Raw genomic sequence first — 9,380 nt, 5'->3', positions numbered from 1 at the left:
AAAAAATAATGCACCAGGGGCGATATATCGCCTACCCTGGGCGATATATTGCCTAGACCATTTTCCCGAGCCCCGTTTGTTTGTTCGTGCGAAGTCGATGTGTTTTCCGTATCTTTCGTAGGCGATATATCGATCCCTATAGCTGCGATATATCGCATACGTTGATATATCAAACATTATTTGCACTTTTTTAGCATATTTTGAATTGATTAAACAGCTTTGACTTAGTCAAAACGTGATCCTAACAGTTGCTGGAAGGTTCTAGAGCCTCTAGATCTTTCTTTTAATTAAACTATTCATAAAAAAATACTTAATCCTTAATAAACATGATTATGACAAGTGTCACATTCTTAATAATTCTATCTAAACCTTAGGTTATAATAAATAATATTTCTAGGACCAGCAATATTAATCAAACCTTATGTTATAATTAATATTTATAAACTATAGGTTAAACTTATAAAATCCATAACGGTTGCTATGAGTTTCCAACTAAGTCCCCGCTTGAACCAAAATCCACGAAAAACTAACATACTATAAACTACTACTAACTACTACTACTACTACTACTACTACTATCTAGCTAAGTAAAATTCTGGGACACTACACAAGGGCATGATGACACGTTAGTATCTCACATAGCTACAGTCAAAGAAGGCAAGGCCACAAATTTCTCTTTATCAGGACAGGGGTTCTTGAGATATAAAGGTCGGGTATGCGTGCTGAATGACTATAGAATTAAGATGAAGATTTTAGAAGAGGCACACAATACTCCATACTCAGTTCACCCAGGATCGACCAAGATGACTCACGACCTTAAGGCTTTGTATTGGTGGCCATGAATGAAGAAAGACGTAGCAGAATATGTGTCTAAATGCTTAGTATGCCAGCAAGTGAAAGCAGAACCTCAGCGGCCTGCAGGCTTATTGCAACCACTTAGTATTCCAGAATGGAAGTGGGAAGACATAGCCATGGACTTTGTGACAGGATTGCCACGAACAAATAAGTAGCACGACTTGGCTTGGGTAGTAGTAGATAGACTAACCAAGTCAGCTCACTTCCTGCCTGTCAAGACTACATACACAGCAAACTAGTACGCAGACATTTATGTCCGAGAATTAGTACGACTGCATGTTAGATTCTGTGGATTTTGGTTCAAGCCGGGACTTATTTGGAAACTCATAGCAACAGTTATGGATTTTATAAGTTTAGCCTATAGTATAGAAATATTAATTATAACATAAGGTTTGATTAATATTTTTGGTCTTAGAAGTATTATTTATTATAACCTAAGGTTTAGATAGAATTATTAAGAATGTGACACTTGTCACAATCATGTTTATTAATGATTTAAGTATTTTTGATGAATAGTTTAAATAAAAGAAAGATCTAGAAGCTCTAGAACCTTCCAGCAGCTGTTAGGATCACGTTTTGACTCAGTCAAAGTTGTTTAATCAATTCAAAATATGTTGAAAAAGTACAAATACGTGTTTGATATATCAATGTATGCCGATATATCGCAGCTATAGGGGCCGATATATCGCCTAGGTCTAGGAGATACGAAAAACATGTCGACTTCGCACAAATGAACGGGGCTCGAGATATAGGTCTAGGAAATATATCGCCCAGGGTAGGTGATATATCGCCCCTGGGAGTGAATTTTTGAAACTTGAGGATTTAATTTTAAAACATCCTTAACCACTTGGACCTGCCCTTGAACGATTTTGACCGAGTTCTGGGCATCTGTTGAACGAAAATTCAAATCTTTTCATTTTATATTCATTTATTTATTAATTCTAAATGGGGTTAGTTTCACTCCTTGAACTCTATAAATAGGACCTAGTACTCAATCATTTCATTCATCATTCAAGCATTGTTTAGAGCCTCCAAGCTACTAAGTTTACTATAGAGAGAAACACTTGGGTTTTGGGATAAAAGCTTTTCCAATCTAAGCTTTTCTAAACATTTGGGAAGTAAGATATAGAGTTATTTCGGTATCGAGGTATAGATCAAGTCATAAGATCATTCAAGGTATTTCTATCCTTAAGTACAGTTCTTCATAGTTTTTTTTCCATTTTCTTTCAGATCCTAACTCTTGTTTATGATTCTTGGTTAGGTGTATAAGTTCCTTGAACATTAAGGTTTTCGGTAAGTTTCTACTTGGATGGTTTAGTTCTCTTTTTCATCTCTTTTCTTTAGAAGCTTACGATTCTTACTGTTGGTTTTAGGAGTGTTCCAAAATCCCGTTCTTGTCTCCATATCGCGGTTTTTGGTAAGGAAAATAGGATAGATTATGTGTTTATATGTTTTGATATGTTTTATGCTGTGATATGTGCTATGTATATATGTATAAATATGTTTTGTAGTCACTTGGGGCTTATAGTTGCTTAGATAGCAAACCCCAAGAATTTTTATCATTTTCATAGTTTAGAGTTATGATTTACCCTACCTCGATTAGTAGACAGAGGACCTAGATGGGTTATCATATACTATAGTTGTGATCTAACCTACCTCGATTAGTATATAGATGTAACGACCTCCTTTCTTAACATACATATATATATAGTGTAAAAACAAAGTTTAACCTGAATATAACAATACTGAAATTCTGAATTTACAAAAACTTTATTAAACAATACATAACTAATGTTCATAACCTCAAACCATACAATACTCACAACTAAATAAAAACTTTATCTTACATACAAATCTTAATACTTTTATAAATAATTTTCGTGGCGTTACTACACCTTAACGTAGAAATGAAGATGTATCCAACCGATAAATTGAAAATCTTTATGTAAATTACAACGTTCATGAAATACTTTTAAAGCTTTAATTAAATTATAAAGTTCACAAAATACTTTTAATGAAATATAATTATAAAATCAAGTTTCTCGTTTATTTATAAAATAACATAGCAGAACTCCACTCCCTTCAGGTCAGCCCCATATGTACAGTCATGTTGGCTCCACGTATACTCATCAACAATTTATATTTGGGGCCTCTTACCTACAATACAAAACATTATCTGATGAGCTAAGGCTCAGTAAGCAGAATAACTACCTCATATGCATTAAAATAAATGTGCAACATGTTATGTATTTTCTTTCTTTCACTTTCCTTTCTTTTGGCCCTAGAGGATGCTGCTGCCGGCATTACATAGGGAATCACATTCCCACCTGAACATAAACATGATAATAGGGAATTTCTCCCTCATAAACATTCATTATATAGGGACGTACATCTCCCTCCTTACATTTTTGGGACGTAGGTCTCCCAAGCAGCACCTCTACTTTAACGCTTTCAATAACTTGTTTGTGAACATTAAGCGTGCTTATGCATAAGAAATATAACATTCTTAAAAATAACTTATGCATAACAACATGTCAGAATAACATATAAAGCATATAAATGCACATAAGACACATAAAAGACTTGTATTGTAGATGAGGATTCTACTTACCTTGCGTCTTGATAAAACAACAGAAATTGTTAGCTTCCTGATAAAAACACAAACTATTAACTTACATAAAATCTACATGATGTAATTTTAGTTTATAGTTGTTGTTATTCTATTTTTTCTTATTTTCTTATTTTATTGTTTATTTTATGTCCAAGCATATGGTCATACTATAATTGTCCATGGAAAGATCCTGGTCTAAAATTCATGGTCATGGTCATACGAAAATGTCCAGGTCATAGTATCAGTCCATAATAATAGGGAATAAGGTCATATAATAAAAGTCCAAATAGTCCAAAGTGTGACCATAGCCTATATAAGTTTAGTATTATAAAGATACATAAAAAAATAGTTTATATTTCAATTTTGGCATTTGTAAAATATGACGACATGGTAAAATAATCCATATATAAATTTTAGCATTTTAATGGCATAGTAAAGTAATCTATATAAATTTTGGCATTATAATGTTATAGTAAAATAATCTATATATAACTTTTGGCATTATAACGGCATAGTAAAATAATCTATACATATATAATAACTAAATAACTGAAAAGAAAGGCTCGGGAAAGAGCTTACCTAAAAGGTTTTCGTAGGCTAGCGTTTCGGACAGAACTTCGCCTAGATCTTCAAGGTTTAGAACTTTAGAAGAGTGTTAAGAAGATTTTTGGGTAGAGTAAGAGAAAGAAAATGAGGATTTTGTGATTCAAGATGAGTTTTGGAAGGGCTATTTATAGGAAAATTTTGGGTTACTATGCTAATAAAATATTAAAAATATCAAGCATAGTGGAATAATAAAATATTCAAAATATAAACATGGTGGTTTGCTAAAGTCATCATTATATCACTACTGCATCATCATGTGGGAACCATGGGGTGGACCCCGCTGTGGGACCCATGTGGACCCTACTGTGGGACCCTTGCGGACCCCACTGTGGGACCCACTATGAATAGTACCCAGTGAATAGTAAAAAAATGAAAATTTCCCAATCTTCTTATATTACTTAGTTTAACATTTTTTACTCACAAACTTTTCTGAAAATGTTTCTCTAACACCCATAAATTAATTATTCTCACATGTTGGTTACTTCAACAACTTAGAATTGTTAAAATCCCATAATAGAAAACAACTATATCCCCAACGGTCAGGATCACTATTCACCAACGGTCATAAACGGCTAGTTTTTGTCATATAAATACTTGTTCCTTCAACCATTTACTTGCACAACTTCTTCATCTCTTAACCTTCTAGATAAAATTCATCATCAAATCATGAATTTCTCTTTAATTTTCATAACTTTAGTGATTGTTTGCTTGTATTTAGCATCATTCTATGGGTATTATACTAATGAAATGCCCATGAATGTTATAGTTGCATATTCATTAGTTACTCTTCCACTTTACTTAATAACTCTAGCATTCGGTTAGCATTGTAATGCACTCAAAAGTATGAATAAAAATATCTTCTCTTATTTTTTCATAATTTTTGTAATGTATTTGTAAAAACAAATGGGAGTTACAATAGAGGACCTAGATGGTTTTATCACATGCCATGTTAATGAGTTAATGACCATTAATATTGTAGTCCTATATGATATACGCTTTTATAGTCATATGTTTTATAGTATATGTTTATGATATAGTCTATGTTTATGATTTATGATATATGTTGTTAGCAGATTTTCCTTGCTGGGCATTAGGCTCATTCCTTTCTTTTTAGAATGATGCTGGAAAATGAATGTGGAAGGCGGGAAGGATTCGTGGCAGCTTGGCATGTGTGTTGAGGATGAATGGACTGAGTGGACTGCTGGAAGATCAAGGATGAAGTCTTTTTTTTTATGTCTTTATGTATTTCCGCACCTAGTTCTTTTAAAACATTTGATTAAAGTTGTGATGTTTTTATGTACTAAACAATGGGTACCCATACCGTATTTTATATTTCATTCTTACTTTGTATTTTGCACAATATTTTGGGTTTTAAATAAGGATATCTTATTTCTTATGTATGTATTCAAATTAGTAGCTATATCTTAGTAGGTTTTAATGGTCTAAAGTCTTAGAAATAGTCGGGTCATTACAAAGATATTTGTGGATTAAGTTATTATTTTATCTCTATGGTTATTAGTTATGGTTGGTTGTAGATTAGGATGTTATTTTATGGTTAGTTAAGATATTTGTGGATTAAGTTGTTATTTTATTGTGAATTAGACAATTAAATGGAATTTTCGTAACTTTAGGATATTGTAACTTCGGACCAATTTTTGAACTAGTTGTATTATGATTTTAGAAAACTAGTATTTTTAGAAAGTTGTAGATAATTGAATTAATTTTCCAACGGTACAAAGATTATCTAAATAGAACTCCTACAACTCCAGTTATCTTGGTTTTACTACATGTGGGTCCAGAGTTACGAGATTTATAAGAAAGATCATTTTCTACCACTATAATTTTTGAGAGAAGGAGATGACGTGGAAGAGAGAGAGAGACAGAAAGTGAAGGTAGTTAGAGGTTAAGAAATTATTTCCTAGGTAGTTTGATGGTTAGATTATTCCTCAATTATTTAATAAAAATAGTAATAAGATAGTGTAGAGATATTATCTCTAGAGATTAAGATTCTATTTTATTTAAATTTCAAATTTGAGAGTAGTTGGAGTAGAATTAGGAGAGAAGTTGGGACTCTAACTCTATAAATAGACCTTGGAAAGAGTAATTTCATGTATGGTCGGTAATTGACCTTTCTTGGAATTTTCCGAAGAGAATCTTTCAAGCACCTTATCGATATAATTAGCCTGAGAAAGTTCCAAGAGCTTGTTCTTCCTATCCCTAAGGATTTTGATTCCTAGAAAATAGCTCACCTTGCCCAAATCTTTCATTTGGGACTTTTCGGCTAACCACTTCTTTATGTTTGACAATGTCTCTACATTGTTGCCAATGAGGAGAATGGCATCCACATAAAGAACAAGGAAAACCACTACTTTTCCTTTGATGTATTTGTACACACATGCTTCGTCGATATTATATTCGAAGCCATATGTTTTAATTGTTTCATCAAAGGTGATATTCCAAGATCTAGATGCTTGCTTTAATCCATAAATGGATTTTAGAAACTTACAAACCTTTGGATCTTCCCCATTCTTAATGAACCCTTCTGGTTGTACCATATAGATACTTTCATCAAGATAGTCATTCAAAAAGGTTGTCTTGACGTCCATTTGTCATATCTCATAGTCATAGGTGGCAGCTATAGATAAGAGGAAGTGAATGGATTTAAGCATGGCCACAGGAGAAAATGTTTCTTCATAATCAACACCTTCTATCTCTGAGTGTAGCCTTGCTTTGAAAGTCTCCACTTTCCCATCTACACATCTTTTCTTCTTGTATATCCATTTGCACCCAATGGGTCTGACATCTTCAGGTAGATCTACAAGTTCCAAGAAAAAATTGGAATACATAGATTCCATTTCTTGGTTCATGGTTTCTTGTCATTTCTCCTTTTCAGGATCATCTATTTCCTCTTTGAAGGTTAATGGATCATCCTTGTTTGTATCAAAAACAAGGACATGTGCCTCATGTTCATAGCGAATAGGTTGTCTCACAATCCTCACACTACGACGTTGCACCGGGGTTTCTTTTCCAGAAATAGTGGTTTCCTCAGTTTGTCATTTATCATTTAATGATGACGATGAAAGTGATGGAATCTTATCAGGTGTGAGTTCCTCCAAAACTACTTTGCTTCGAAGTTTATAATTATTCATATATTTGTGTTCAAGGAAGGTCGCATTTGTTGAAAAAAATACTTTTTGGTCCTTGGGACTATAGAAGTAACTGCCTCTTGTTTCTGGATCATAGCCCACAAAAATGCACACTTCAGACCTTGAATCAAGTTTCCCTGTTTTAGGTCTAAGAACATGAGAAGGACAGCCTCTTGTTTCTGGATCATAGCCCATATCTTGAGTAATCGTCAATAAAAGTAACGAAGTACTCATACCCACCTCTTGCATGTACATTGATTGGACCACAGACTATTGGGGTTTTATGCCCTAATTAAAACCTAATTTCTTTGTAATCTCATTTTATTATCAACAAAATAATAGAAATTAATTTTTGACTTGGTCAATCACTTTGCTCACATGTGTTTATTTTCATGATTATTTGTTTAATATAAACTTCTATTAAATCCTGAGCATATAGTTAATCATATTTATAGTGACGTAATCACAGTGGAATATAAATATGATTATATGCTCAAAATAAGTTAGTCCTAAGATTAGTCAGTGCACAGGATATACACTGACTTGTCAATCTATGATGTGATCTACTTACACATTGCAGTGTTATGTTTTTTGCAGAACATTAGCAAAGTAGATAAGATCGAATGTATTTATTACATCGGACTGCATCGATATTGATAGTAGATAGGATAAGTAAACATACTAGTATTATCTATTCTAGTCATGTCATATAGTTGACCATAGGTCAATTCATTCTCAATTCTGAGTGGTTAGTATTCTAACTGATTGTATTATTTGAGTTCTTTGACTTGTTCGTTACCAGCTTACCCTACGGACTAGCTCATACTTACATCTTGGGAACTCGACAGTATAATTGAGTGGGAGTGTTAATCATAGATATGAACATCTATAGATTCTGATGAAAAATTAAAATGATGGTTTCCTTTTAGTTTGGTTCAAGGTGCTAAATGATAGAGATCTCATTTCAGTAATTAATATTAGTTTATTGAAATATCATTTACAAGGAACTAAGTGTTTTAAGGATAAAATACAATGAGGGGTAAAACGGTATTTTAGTTCCATCTCATTGTAGATCGTCTATAGATGATCGAGTGACAATTATGGTTGTAACAATGGATAATTAATAGCGTATCTATATTGGTTATAGAGCGTTGAGTCTTTAGTGGAGTCACGAGGAATTAATAAATTAGTAAATTTATGATAACTTATTGAAGCTTGATTTCATAGGCCCATGGTCCCCACTGGTCCTTGGATAAAATCATCTAGATAGTCTCAATTAATTAATTTAATTATCAATTAGAATTATCAAAGTTGAGCAGGTCAATTTTGGATAGTTTCACAGAGTTATACAATTTAGAGAAAAAAAGAGATTTTAAGGCAGATTTATTAATTAAGACAAATTGGTGTCTAAATTAATAAATAAGTTTAAAACAAGGTTCAAATTATAAATAATTAATTTGATAAATTATTTAATTAATTAAATTAATAGAAAATTATACAAGTCTTGATTTTAAGTTCAATGAGCTTATAATTAAATGAGAAATTTCACGGGTCTAAAGCCCATGAGAATTTCGACCTAGTGGCTGATATTATCTATTATTTTATTTACTTTTTAATTAAAAATAAATGACCTAATTGAGCCTATAAAAGGAATGCTAGGTGAGAGTAGAAATCAGATGATTGAAAGACTATCTATCTGAAGATTAGAAGATCTATTCTTGATGCTCTAGGTTTTAAATTATCTCTACAGCATAAGTCATTTTCTAAGCCTCAATATTATCTTTTATTCTTCTTCTCTTTGTATCTATCTCATGTGTTGAGAATTGTCCACTCTAGTCTAGATGATTCTAAGGATACTTTGGAAGACTGTGAAGAAATTTGAATATCGGTTTAGTTTCTTGGTGATACCCTGTGACAAAAAGAAAACAAGGGTTAGAGAAACTGAATAAATGACTTATTCATTCTGTTGCGTATAATGTAAGTGTTTTTATCATTATTTATGTTTGAATTCAATTATAGAAACATGTTCTAGGTTGTCTCATATTAATTTGTTTAACATAAGATTTACATGAAATTAAACAAGATCATGTATAAGTTTTCCCAACACAGACATCGTTGTGTACAAGTTCCAAAGGTTCTTTAGCTCTATTGCCTTTCGTTGA

Source organism: Humulus lupulus, chromosome 9, assembly GCF_963169125.1.
Source record: "Humulus lupulus chromosome 9, drHumLupu1.1, whole genome shotgun sequence".
NCBI lineage: Eukaryota > Viridiplantae > Streptophyta > Magnoliopsida > Rosales > Cannabaceae > Humulus > Humulus lupulus.
The sequence above is the reverse complement of the archived record's forward strand: the minus strand, read 5'-3'. Positions refer to the sequence as shown.